This window comes from Mirounga angustirostris, unplaced genomic scaffold (assembly GCF_029215605.1).
Source record: "Mirounga angustirostris isolate CCGP_5_RB_7025 unplaced genomic scaffold, mMirAng1.0.hap1 SCAF_16, whole genome shotgun sequence".
Lineage (NCBI taxonomy): Eukaryota > Metazoa > Chordata > Mammalia > Carnivora > Phocidae > Mirounga > Mirounga angustirostris.
Window position 1 is genome coordinate 21675794 of NW_026991724.1, and position 13113 is coordinate 21688906.

A 13113-nucleotide genomic window follows, 5' to 3' on the forward strand; every position below is an offset into this window, starting at 1 on the left:
GGGTAGGAGGATGGGTTAGCCTGGTGATGGGTATTGAGGAGGGCACGTTCTGCATGGAGCACTGGGTGTTACACAAACAATGAATCATGGAGCACTACATCTAAAACTAATGATGTAATGTATGGGGATTAACATAACAATAGGGGCGCCTGGGTGGCTCAGTTGGTTAAGCGACTGCCTTGGGCTCAGGTCATGATCCTGGAGTCCCAGGATCGAGTCCCGCATCGGGCTCCCTGCTCGGCAGGGAGTCTGCTTCTCCCTCTGACCCTCCTCCCTCTCATGCTCTCTGTCTCTCATTCTCTCTCTCTCAAATAAATAAATAAAATCTTAAAAAAAAAATAACAACAATTAAAAAAATTAAAAAAAAAAAAGAGCCTGTTTCTTGGTTTGCCTTTCTCTCCTTTCTCTTTGAGCATTTGTTTCTTAAATTGCACTTATGAGTGAAATCTTATAGTATTTTTCTTTCTCTGACTGACTTATTTTTACTTATTTTACTTAGCATAATACTCTCTAGCTCCATCCATGTCCTTGCAAATGGCAAGATTCCATTCTTTTTTATGACTGAGTAATATTCCTGTGTGTGTCTGTGTGTCTGTGTGTATGTGTGTGTGTGTATACACACCACATCTTCTTTATCCATTCATCAGTCAATGGACATTGACATTCTGTAATTTGGCTATCATTGATAGTGCTGCAGTACACACTGGGATGCATGTATCCTTTCAAATCAGTGTTTTTGTATCCTTTAGGTAAATATCTACTTACTAGGTAAATACCTAGTAGTGAAATTGCTGGATCATAGAGTAGTTCTATTTTTAACTTTTTGAGGAACCTCCATACTGTTTTCCAGAGTGGCTGCACCAGTTTGCATTTCTACCAACAGTGTAAGAGGGTTCCACTTTCCCCAGATCCTCTCCAACATATGTTGCTTCCTATGTTGATAATTTTAGTCATTCTGACAGGTGTGAGTTGATACCTCATTGTAGTTTTGATCTGTATCTACCTAATGATGAATGGTGTTGAGCATCTTTTCACGTGTCTGTTAGCCATCTGGATGTCTTCTTTGAAAAAATGTCTATTCATATCTTCTGTCCATTTCTTAACTGGGTTTTTTGTTTTTTGGGTGTTGAAATTAATAATTTTTTATAGATTTTGGATATTAACCCTTTATCAGATATATCATTTGCAAATATCTTCTCCCCTTCTGTAAGTTGCCTTTTAGTTTTGTTGATTGTTTCCTTCGCTGTACAGAAGCTTTTAATCTTGATGAAGTTCCAATAGTTCATTTTTGTTTTTGTTTCCCTTGCCTCCAGAGACATGTCTAGTTAAGAAGTTGGTGTGGCTGAGGTCAAAGAGGTAACTGCCTGTGTTTTCCTCTAGGATTTTGATGGTTTCCTGTCTCACATTTAGGTTTCTCATCCATTTTGAATTTATTTTGTGTATGGTGGTCCAGTTTCATTCTTTTGCATGTTGCTGTCCAGTTTTGCCAACAATGTTTGTTGAAGAGACAGTCTTTTCCCCCATTGGATATTCTCTCCTGCTTTGTCAAAGATTAATTGACCATATAGTGGTGGGTTCTTTTCTGGGTTTTCTATTCTGGTCTATTGATCTCTCCGTCTATTTTTGTGCCAGTACCATACTGTTTTGATTGCCACAACTTTGTAGTATAACTTGAAGTCCAGAATTATGATACCCCTAGCTTTGCTTTTCTTTTTCAAGGTTGCCTTGGTTCTTAGAGGTCTTTTGTCGTTCCATACAAATTTTAGGATTGTTTGTTCTAGGTCTGTTAAAAATGCTGTTGGTATTGGATAGGGATTGCTTTAAATGTGTAGAATGCTTTGGGCAGTATAGACATTTTAGCAATATTTTTTCTTCCATTCCATGAGCATGGAATGTCTTCAATTTGTTTGTGTCATCTTCAGTCCCTTTCATCAGTGTTTTATAGTTTTTAGAGTATAGGTATATAAGACTAACTTTGGAATGCTGATAAAACCCATAGGTATAACCTCTGATATTCTGAATCGGATTGTTTGGGCCAAGTACACTGTTGACTCTGTTATTGGTGGCCCAAAGACTGCACTAAGAGAAACACTCTTAAACATAAAGCATTATTTTAACCACTGTAAAAGTAAGATGTGCTATGCATATATTCTGTTCTCAAGGAGCACACCAGAGAAGAAAGGAGAAAGCCAGAGGAGAAGGAAGCATAAAAGTAACTGAAAGATGAAAGTATGTGTCAAGAGAGGGGAGAGGTAACATACAGTGCTGAGTACCTTTTATCTTTCAAGCACTCTGCAGGGCATTTATATACATTATAGAATTTGGGAGAATTTATTTTGCATTTGAGGAAACTGAGGTTGAGTTAACTTAATGAATCAGTCAGGGGTCCCATAACAACTAAGTAGAATAATAATCTTAATCCATGTCAGTCTTTCTAAAAAAATCATAGTTTTACCTTGACAGCAGAGCAGATTGAAAAATGTGCATATATAATGATAATACAGAAGAGACAAAAGACGCTCCAATATAGAGGAACAACATACTTAAGCAGGTTGGAAAATACCACAGTGACTGGCCTGGGTAGGCATTTAGTAAAAACCACTTACCTCCTGTTTTCTTTAAAACAGGGAGGTTAATAAAGGGCTCATTTAAGCAGACCGATGGATATGGACATATTTGACTTTGTAATTCTTATTTTCATGTTGACATACATGAGAGTAGGAACTAGATACATGCAAAAAAGTTAAAATCCTAAAAATCTCAGATACGTAGCCAGCTATTGGGTTTTGTTTCTTTTTTTTTTTTTTTTTTTTTATGTTATGTTATGTTAGTCACCATACAGTACATCATTAGTTTTTGATTTAGCATTCCATGATTCATTGTTTGTGTATAACACCCAGTGCTCCATGCAATACGTGCCCTCCTTAATATCCATCACTGGGCTAACCCATCCCCCCACCTACCTCCCCTCTAAAACCCTCAGTTTATTTCCTGAGTCCATAGTCTCTCATGGTTCGTCTCCCCCTCTGATATCCCCCCCTTCAGTTTTCCCTTCCTTCTACTAATGTCCCCTATGCTATTCCTTATGTTCCCCAAATAAGTGAAACCATATGATAATTGACTTTCTCTGCTTGACTTATTTCACTTAGCAGCTATTGGTTTGCTATTGGTTTTTATGGTCATGTGAGTCCTTGAAAGGGTAAATAACTTATTACTAATTACAATTAGTTATCTCTGCTAGCAAGACTTTTCATGATAAGACACTTTTTAATATCTCCCTCTTTTCTTTTGATACTCTGCAAAACATGACCTAAAATATCATTCTATACCAAGTGTGATAATGGATATTGTGTTGTGCCAACCTTTCAGATCTGTTTTGCACCAAGGCACTCTTTCCTCAATGGCAGCTGGAAGTGTAGACAGCTGAAGACTAGCTATTAATCTTTCTTGGGGAGTTTAGTTTAGCCAAACAGAGCCACCTTACCCAAGCTGATGCCCCCTCCCACCCATACCTGTATTCTCTGACTGGTCATTGTCAGGGTCTAGCTGCTTTACCTTAAAGACAGAACAATTCTGAAGGGCCAATCCATCACCAGAGCTCCCCAGGTAATATCTGACTCTTTTACTGCAATTCAATCACAATTAGATTCCTCCTTCTGAACAACTCCACTACCTTCATTCCACTATAGGTGTTGATCTTGAGAATGCTCCTAATATGTAAGTCTCCATCTCTGAGCCTCTTATCCTAGGAATATGATCAAGACATCAAATTAGTAGTTATTCCCCTCAGGTACTTTATTTTCCTATATATTTATGACTGTGAAATGCTACCTTTTGGACCATCCTTCTTCCATGGACAACTCTATATCACTTTCAGCTTAAACTGCAATAATTAGGATACCAGTAGAAAATAGTTGACATATTAAAGCTATTATAATTTTAGGAGGGCTTATTAAAAGGAATATTGTAAAAAGGTATAGATAGAATATATAGAAAATGCCAGAGCTATTCCTTCCTACACTGTGGAGCAGAGATTATGCCACCCTTGACTCCAGAGGTACACGGGTAATTAAGGAATATAGGAGAAAAGCCTCTCGAGAGGACCACATTCCAAAGGGTTGGGGCTGTTGGTTGAGGGAAACAGTTGGTTTAAATGTACACTGCATGGAAGGATCTGGAAAAGCAAATATATCAAGGCTAAGGTTAAGGTATGGGTGGATCTGGAGAGGCAAATGGAAGAAACGATAATGCCTAGGAGCATAGGTATCTTGCTTAAGGCAACAGAGTTAGTAAATTATGCTGTCATTACAGAACTGCCACACAAGAATGCCTATTCCTTTATTTGATATAATAAATAGATATATTCTATTTTATTATTGTGATATATTTCTATACTTATATCTGAGAAAGATTTCAGCTTCATAAGATTTCAGCTTAAATGTTACTCATTTCAGAATTTCTAACACATAGTGTGGTGCTAAGTATAGAGAAAGTTTCTTATTCCTTGTTTATCCTTTGTTGGACACCCTCTTTATCCCTTTCTTATCCTTTGCTGAAGAGTAGTTAAGCTACCTCCTTCTAAAGATTATGCATTGTAGTTTCCTGGGGGATGTACAGGGAGGCGTTAACAAGAATGGGACATTAGTCCAGAAAGTTGCAATAGCTGACAAACCTTGTGATGAATGGGGTGATGCTGTCATAGCCGTAATGCCATTTTACTCAGGAAGATCAGTGAAACTATATTAAGTGACTGAGTGAGTGAAGGAAGTTAATGGCACAGCTAGGATGAAATAGGAGTTTCTTCAGTTTTAGCACCACTGTTTCTTGCCAACACAAGATAAGACCTCTTTAAAGGAATAATGAACATATCAGTGAATTACCAGCATCCTCGAGAGCAAAGAAATATATTAACAAATCATGTAATAAAAATGTGTTAAAAGAAGAAAAACAGATATTCTGCATCTTTTTGGAAATAAGGATGTTATCAAAATATATCATCAGGGAGAATTCAGCTTTGGTAAAAGGGTTTTGAGTGAAAAAATCATTGACCTTAATTAATCACTATTGATTCTGTGGCATTGGGTTGAAAATAATGGAGGCACATTCATCAAGCAAAAGAGAAATGGCCATCAGTAGCTTATGATAGTCAATCAGAGAATTTGACACAAAGGCCTTCTCATTTTAAGCTACTGTGGAAAGAGAAAGGGAAATTTAGACCTGCCAGGTTTCAGAGGCCAAAGAAACAGGCCCCAGATGGAGTCCTGTGGACTTCTGCCATCTCCTTGCCTGGGCTGAATTTCTGCCGTTTGTCTGCATCTGTCAGTGCAAAAGGCAAAATCTCTCCCCTCCTACCCCCGTACTTTTCCCTCCACCACCCACCCCAGCCTTTTCAAAATACATTATATTTTATTGTCTCATTACTTATTGGAGACAAGCTCTGGAACTCCTCTCCCCACCAAAAGCAGCCCCCTTCCTGCTGTATGGGAACTTACTTTTCTGCCCGGAGCAGGTGTTATTGTTTAAAAATACCAAACAAAACTCCTTTAGCTACTATAAAAAGCATAGATTTAGAAGCTTTATATAATTTTCAGAGCAAATGGCATTAAGAAATTTCCTCTTGCACCTGCCTACTCTTTGGATTTGCATAAATGTTCATTGCTGTACAAATGTAACACGGCATTTGGTTCTATTTAATGCAAAAAACAGAGGCCCTGTCCATCTGTAAAGCATCTTCCAAAGGAATCACAGACACATACTTTGCTTAAGCAAATGAAAGAGTCGGGGAGGGTTTCAAAATTTTCATACTAAAAGAAATTTTTAAAAACACAAAATACTAAAAATTGACAGGAGAAACCTATGCACATATTTTTGTCTCTGTAAGATTTAAGTGTCTACTTGAATATATTACATTCTGAACAGTAGGCATTGATCTGTGGGAGAATTTCCTTAATAACATTATACTAACAAGCCCAATTTGGAGTCAATAATGTGAACAAATATTTTAAATTCTAGTACTATCAGTGATGATATGGTTCAACAAATTGCCAAGGATCTAGAGTTTTCAAAATATAAACTATTTCAAAAGAATAAGAAGGGCAAAAAGTAGGAGATGGGGGAATTCAACCTGAGTTACTGTTACTCCTCTAAGCACACATATTTCTTTACATCTTACCTCAAATGTAAATCTTTCAAACAGGTTGCATGAAGTGAACTAGTGAGCTCTCTCAAACTTTTTTTTTTTTTTCCCACTAAGTGCTTTTGTATGTAGTTTCTTTTGATTTGCTATTCTGTAACTTGCTCTATCTCTGTGGTCTTATTTCACAATCTTATAATTACTTACCAGAATTAACACATGAATTACTGTGATAGTGTAACTATTGATATCGTAGCATTCAATTTCAGTGCCAACAAATTTATCTTCCACCCTTTGACTTGTATAGTTTTCTTAGAAAATAATTATAGGGCGCCTGGGTGGCTCAGTTGGTTAAGCGACTGCCTTCGGCTCAGGTCATGATCCTGGAGTCCCGGGATCGAGTCCCGCATCGGGCTCCCTGCTCAGCGGGGGGTCTGCTTCTCCCTCTGACCCTCCCCCCTCTCATGTACTCGCTCTCTCTCATTCTCTCTCTCTCAAATAAATAAATAAAATCTTTAAAAAAAAGAAAATAATTATAAAAATGTAATTATCCTATGAAAATTATATTTCCTCTCATTACCCATAATAAAAGATCAAAACACCATATTTAGATCATTGGCTTCATTTCTTATCTCTTTTTTTATTGGTTCTTCACCCACTTGCTTTAAATCACTACTGACATTTTAGGCTGAATACTTTTTAATGTTTGATGGGGAAGTTGTCTGTGCATTATACAGTGTTTAGCAGCATACCTGGCTCCTATTCGCTGGATTCCCAAAGCACTGTCCCACAAGTCCTTACAACTAAAAATGGCCCCAGGCATTGGCAAATGTCCCATGGGCACACAATTTTCCCTTACTGAGAATCCTAATGCTGGTTTCATGGAACTCATTGTATATCTTCAAATGTACAAAACCATGTACACATGAATTTTTGTATCCCCTAAACATATTTTTACTTATCCATCTAATTCAAGTGCCATTGCTCTTGGGACATTTTCTTTGATCCTTCTAACAGTTAATATTTGTGCCTATCACCCTATTTTATCATGTTACTCTGTATTGAAACAAACTTTATTTCTGTCTGCCCCATAAATCCCGGAATTTATCAAATGTAGACATTTTTTTACACCACTCCTTGTGTATCCTATTACCTAATTAAAAAAAAAAAAATGCCACAGGAGAGAGAGGAGCTTATTTAATTAATATGTTTGAAAGAGTGATTGAGTGAGCAAATGGATTTTGAAATGATTAATACATGTTTGTGTATGTGTGACACACTAGCATATGGTAGATACTCAATAAATATATATTTAGAAAAGGGATAATTAAAACATTTAGTATAATGGCATTCAAAATGGTGGGAGCCTATGTAACATGATGACATTCCCACAATGGATTCCATAACCTTCTTGAATATTCATTTCCAATTATAAAACCCCTCAGAATATTGTCCCTTAAGTGTAAGCTAAGTTGTTAATGTAAAAAAAAAAAAAAATCCTTATTTTACTTTGGATCTGCTGAATTAAACAGACCCTTGTTCAATTTTGTCTATGCTGTAGCCTTTACTAGACTAGAAGATGAATCTTAAACGGCCCTGACTAGTTTTTGATCCTTGCAAAATAATTGCAATCTATTTACCTCTCCCTCTCATTTTTACTTTTCCTCACAATGCAATTCTCTTTTCCTTCAAACTTTGTGTGGTTTAGCATGAACTAATGACTACACTTTAATGCCTTGAGGATTTATAGTCTAAATTATAGTAGAAATGGCTTTTGACATGAATTTGCTCTGTACGTATTTGGTACAGAAAATAAGAGAAGAGGAATAAGGTAATGGACTGTTTGTGAACTCTTTTTTCTCTTCTCTGACATCAGGCAAATCAGAGACAGGCAGGTCAGGACTGATGGCCAGAACCTTAAATGGTTTGTAAATTGGTGAAAGTCAAAAAAAGGATAGGGCTCTATCTTTATCCTCTTATTGTTACATTCTAAGTTTTGTGACAGACCTTAAATAAGCCCTTTTCCTTCTACATGTCATTAACAAAGCAGACACAGAAACTCTTGCTTGGTAATTTCTGGGACACTTAGGAACTTTTCTCTGTTGATTTGAATTAAATGCATTCAAAAAGTGGTGAGGAATTCTGCAATGATTTGAACAGCCCAGCCAGCAGATATAAGTACAGTAGATCCGTAACTATTGGATCAGGAAGTGAGAGGATGAATGAAAATATGCCTCAGGTGGTGGTGATGTGTGTGTGTGTGTGTGTGAGAGAGAGAGAGAGAGAGAGAAAGAGAGATTTATTATAGGAGTTGGCTCACATGATTACAGAGGCTGAGAAGTTCCATGATGTGCCATCAGCAAGCAGGAGAACCAGGAAAGCTGGTGGTATAATTCACTTCGAGTCCAAAAACTTGAGATTTCAGGGGCCAGGTGTGTAAATCCTGATCTGAGCCCTAAAGCCCAGGAACCAGCAGCACTGATGTCTTAGGGCAGAAGAAGATGGATGTCTCAGCTCAGAGAGAGTGAATTTGCCTTTTCTTCACCTTTTTGTTCTACTCAGGCCTTCAGTGGATAGATGTTTCCCACCTGCTTCGGTGAAGGCCAATCCTTTTTACACAGTCTACTGATTCAGTGCCAGTCTTTTCCAGAGATACCCTCACAGACACACCCAGAAATAATGTTTTTTTTTTAAGATTTTATTTATTTATTTGACACAGAGAGAGAGGGAGAGTGAGAGAGGGAACACAAGCAGGGGGAGGAGGAGAGGGAGAAGCAGGCTTCCCGCCAAGCAGGGAGCCCGATGCGGGGCTCGATTCCAGGACCCTGGGATCATGACCCAAGCCGAAGGCAGACACCTAATGACTGAGCCACCCAGGGTCCCCCAGAAATAATGTTTTACCTGCTATCTGGGCTTCTCTTAGCCCACATAAAATTAACATAATAGTTGACACATAAAATTAAGCACCAAAAGTGTGTTCCAAAAATATAGAATAAAAAGATAGAAACATAATGGAGAAAAGAGAAAGAAAAAATAATGGTGAGGCATGTAAAGAACCCATTCTCACTTCCCTGTATGTGTTTAATGATAAATGGAATAGAAGCCACTCATTTTCTTATTACTATTATAGTTAAAATCCTATTAGTAAACTTTAGCACATGATGAGCAAACAAGGGTTTAGGATCTCTAGACATCTTTTGAAATCATTTCAACAATGCCATTTTTCTCTCTTTTTTTTCTTTTTTCTGAGCTCTAGTTTTCTGTTTTGGGCATTCTGAAATACTATACATTTCTGGTAACTTATATCTGTTGATGTAAGATTGAGTAAAGATTGCCTTATTTTGAAAATTTAATGCGTTTTTTCTTTATTTAGATCTCTAAAATGATGTTACAAGTATTTTAAGTATGACATAAAGTACATATATAGGGTATTTTATATGTATTATGTTTTATATAAACATAAATTTTATACACATTTAATATATATTAATTTGTTAATTATATATTATAATTAACATATAATAAGAATTATATATTAATTACATATATATAAGTAAATTAAATACCCTTACCTGGGAGGTGCTAAAATATGAAAAAAAAATTCTCAGTCATTTTCTGTGACTTTATGGCATTTTTTTCCATGCGCAATCAGTTTTCTTCCTCTTCATGTTATCACATAAATTTTGTGAAGATAAAAATCAATGGCTTGATTTATATATCTCTGTATCAAATACCTTACACAAAGCCATTTTCTAATATTGAAAAAGCAAGAAGAAAAGTTATTCTTGTCAGAAATTGCAGTTTGTTTTCTTGTGACTTATCGGCAATGTCTGCATAGTTTCAGAAAACTCCATAACCAGATTTGTTTTTTCCAAAAGAGTTGTTGGGGAGGCGATGTGCCCAGCTTTTCACATCATAGAAAAATTATTACTCTAATGGGACAGATGGAGGACAGATTAGAAAATGATAACATGGAAGCAGATTGGAAAGAGGGGACCCTAGACTTGTGTAGACTCCTAGGGTATAGCAGTCTGGATGAGGCAGATAGATCATGGCATTTTTTACACTATATTGAATCGATCTTTTCACATGTCTATATCTTCTACTTGTTAAGTTCCTCTGGGCAGAAACCATGGCATAGTCAGCTTTACAGCACTATCCAACTGCTAAAACATAGTAGGCAGACAATAATGTTCTTTTTTGAGAGGTGGTTTGTCCTCATTGAAATTATAGAGTCACATACAGCTTGGTTTGCTTTCTAGAAACAGGATCCAAACACTAACTCTGCCTCTCATCTATGCTTATTCTCTCATCCATACATGCAAAATGTGTGAACATGTGCACATGTGTTTGCACACACATGCACACACATTACTTCAGTTTTTAACTCCCAGTCATTTTATGGTGTTTTTCTTGCCATAATTCAGTAAAATGTATTTTTAAAATGGCTTTCACTTCACAATGAATCCTCTGTTTTTAGGACAAAGTGCCCAACCGTGGAATCTGAAATGGGTATGACGTGACTCAATGAATTAAAAATCTGATTTCTTTCCTCTCATTGTGTAAGCATCATAAATTTTCTAATCTCATTTTTGTTCTGAATATTGATAGTCTTTTGATTATGATGCTCTTTTTCTGTAAAAGAAAAAAATGAAGGCTTTATTTGTAGTATGAGGTGTTAGGGTGGGTCTACTTGTTCAGAATCACTTCAGGTAATTTAATAATTTACATTTCTTTCATGTGTGTTTGAAAAGTGTACTCTGTTCTAGTCAATGGGTACTGAAGTCACTCACATCAAACCTTTCCTTCTCATTCCCTCTCCTGTGAAATGAAATATCTGAATCAAGAATTACCATATCTTAGAGGCTCAAGAGTGTGTAATTATGCCAATTTTCAAGGCAGCTCAAATGGTTAGATAGAATGTATTTGAAAATCAGTATTTTACACTGATCACTTGATTCAGTCTCATTAGATAGCATTACCTTACTCCCAGACATCAATTAATGCAATGGCTGGAGGATGTTCTCTATCTACTCCTGACTTTAGTTTGCTTTCAAATTAGGTGCAGACAAAAATGAAGGGCACAAAACCGTAGGCATGCAAGGAACACATTTCTAAAAATGATTATTGAATGTGATTATATGAAGGAACGGAAATATTTTGAAGCCAGAGTTGAAGTCATGGCATCTCAAAGCAAAAATAATTCCATAGGAGATTTAAGTTTTTGTTTTTGTTTTTCATAAAGCTCTGGGCCTTTTTGCCAAGAAAAGAGCCTAATGTAGACTGAGCTTATGATCTCAGAAATCACTGAATGAGCCCTTTTTCCCCTTCTTTCTTTTTTTCTTCTTCTTTTTTTTTAACTGGTAAAGAAACCAGGTCCCAGTGTACCTGGGTGGCTCAGTCGTTTAAGCATCTGCCCTCTGCTCAGGTTAGGATCCCAGCGTCCTAGGATGTAGTCCTGCATCTCTGCTTCTCCCTCTTCCTCTGCCCTCCCCCCTGCTTGTTCTCTCTGTCTCTGGAATAAATACATAAAATCTTAAAAACAAACAAACAAACAAAGGAAACGGGGTCCCAACAGTGGTGACAGTGAGTAATTTTTGGAAATAGAAAAGGAATCAGCAGGATCAAGATGGGGACACACACACACACACTACTCTGAGAGTTAGATGCTTCCCAGAAAGTTATGGCCACAGCCAAAGCCAAGTCCCTGCTGAAAGCAGCCTTTCCTTCTTACTAAACGCAAGACAGGATAGTCATGCTGTTCAAATCCTTCCAGGAAAAGAGCTCTTCCTTGCTTGCATTGTCTATTTAAGGTTACCTGTTTGCTAAAGTAAGGACATTTAGATCCCAAACATGAAAATGTGCACAAACTTTACTGAAACATTTTATGTATTTTTCTTTCCAAATGTTTTTTATGGAGAAGACAAAGTGTTTCTCATGTACCTCCTCCCATAAATGCCCTCCATTATGACTAATAATGTTATGTACATTACAGATTATGAAATAAAAATGTAATTGCACCTCCATGCAGGCATCCTACCCACATAGCCTAGCACCTAAATATCCTAAAACTATCCAGCACATTTGATCATAGTAGTTAAGAATATGGCTTCACATTCTGCCACTTACTGACCAAGGGGCCTTGGGATGAGCTTAAACCTATCTAAATCCAGTTCAATACCTCATTCTCTGATGTGTTATTTTTCTTCTGGCACTGCGTTCATCATAAATTCCCCTTCCTAGAAATCAGCCTTGGCTTCTTACTCATTTCTTTTTACTGACTACAGAACATGATCTCCCTACTTCGTCCTTCAAAGGGTTTGTCCCTGGACACTTCACTGAGAAGTAGCAATACAGTAGTTTGTTGGGGTGGGTGGCAGGCTGGGGTCCTGTTTTCCTTTTTGTCTGTGCAGACGTCTTGGTTTTCTCAGCCATGCCCTTTGCCTGTCAATAGGAGGGGAGGGATAAGACTTTGGCCTGAGGGCCCCGAGCTGATAACTTGTCCTGATCCTCTCCAGTGTGCAGGGGCCTGGAGACACTTGTAGCCACTCAAAAGAAAAAAGAGAGAGAGAGAGAAAGAGACAGAGAGAGAAGGTAAGGGAAGGAAAGGAGAAGGAGAGGGGGAGGAAGAAGAAGCAGATAGAAGAGGAGGAGGGGCGGAGGAGGAAGAAGTAGGAGAAGAGGAAGGGGAAAAGGGAAAATAAAAGGAAAAAGGAAAGGAAAAGAAAGAAAATAGAAGGAACGAGAACTGGGCTGCTCTCAGCCCTGTGTCCATTCCCAGGCTTTGGTGGGTTCCTGTGTATGGTGTCGAGATCCTCTACTTCATAACAAAAGGATGATGAGTGGACTAAGGCTATAGCTCAAAGGACTTTGCAAAATTGTTGACACACTGAAATCAGAGGGGTGTTTTGTTTTGTTGTTTATGTGTTTGTTGTTTTAATGTTGGTCTACTTGAGAATAATACAACTTAATAGTGTACT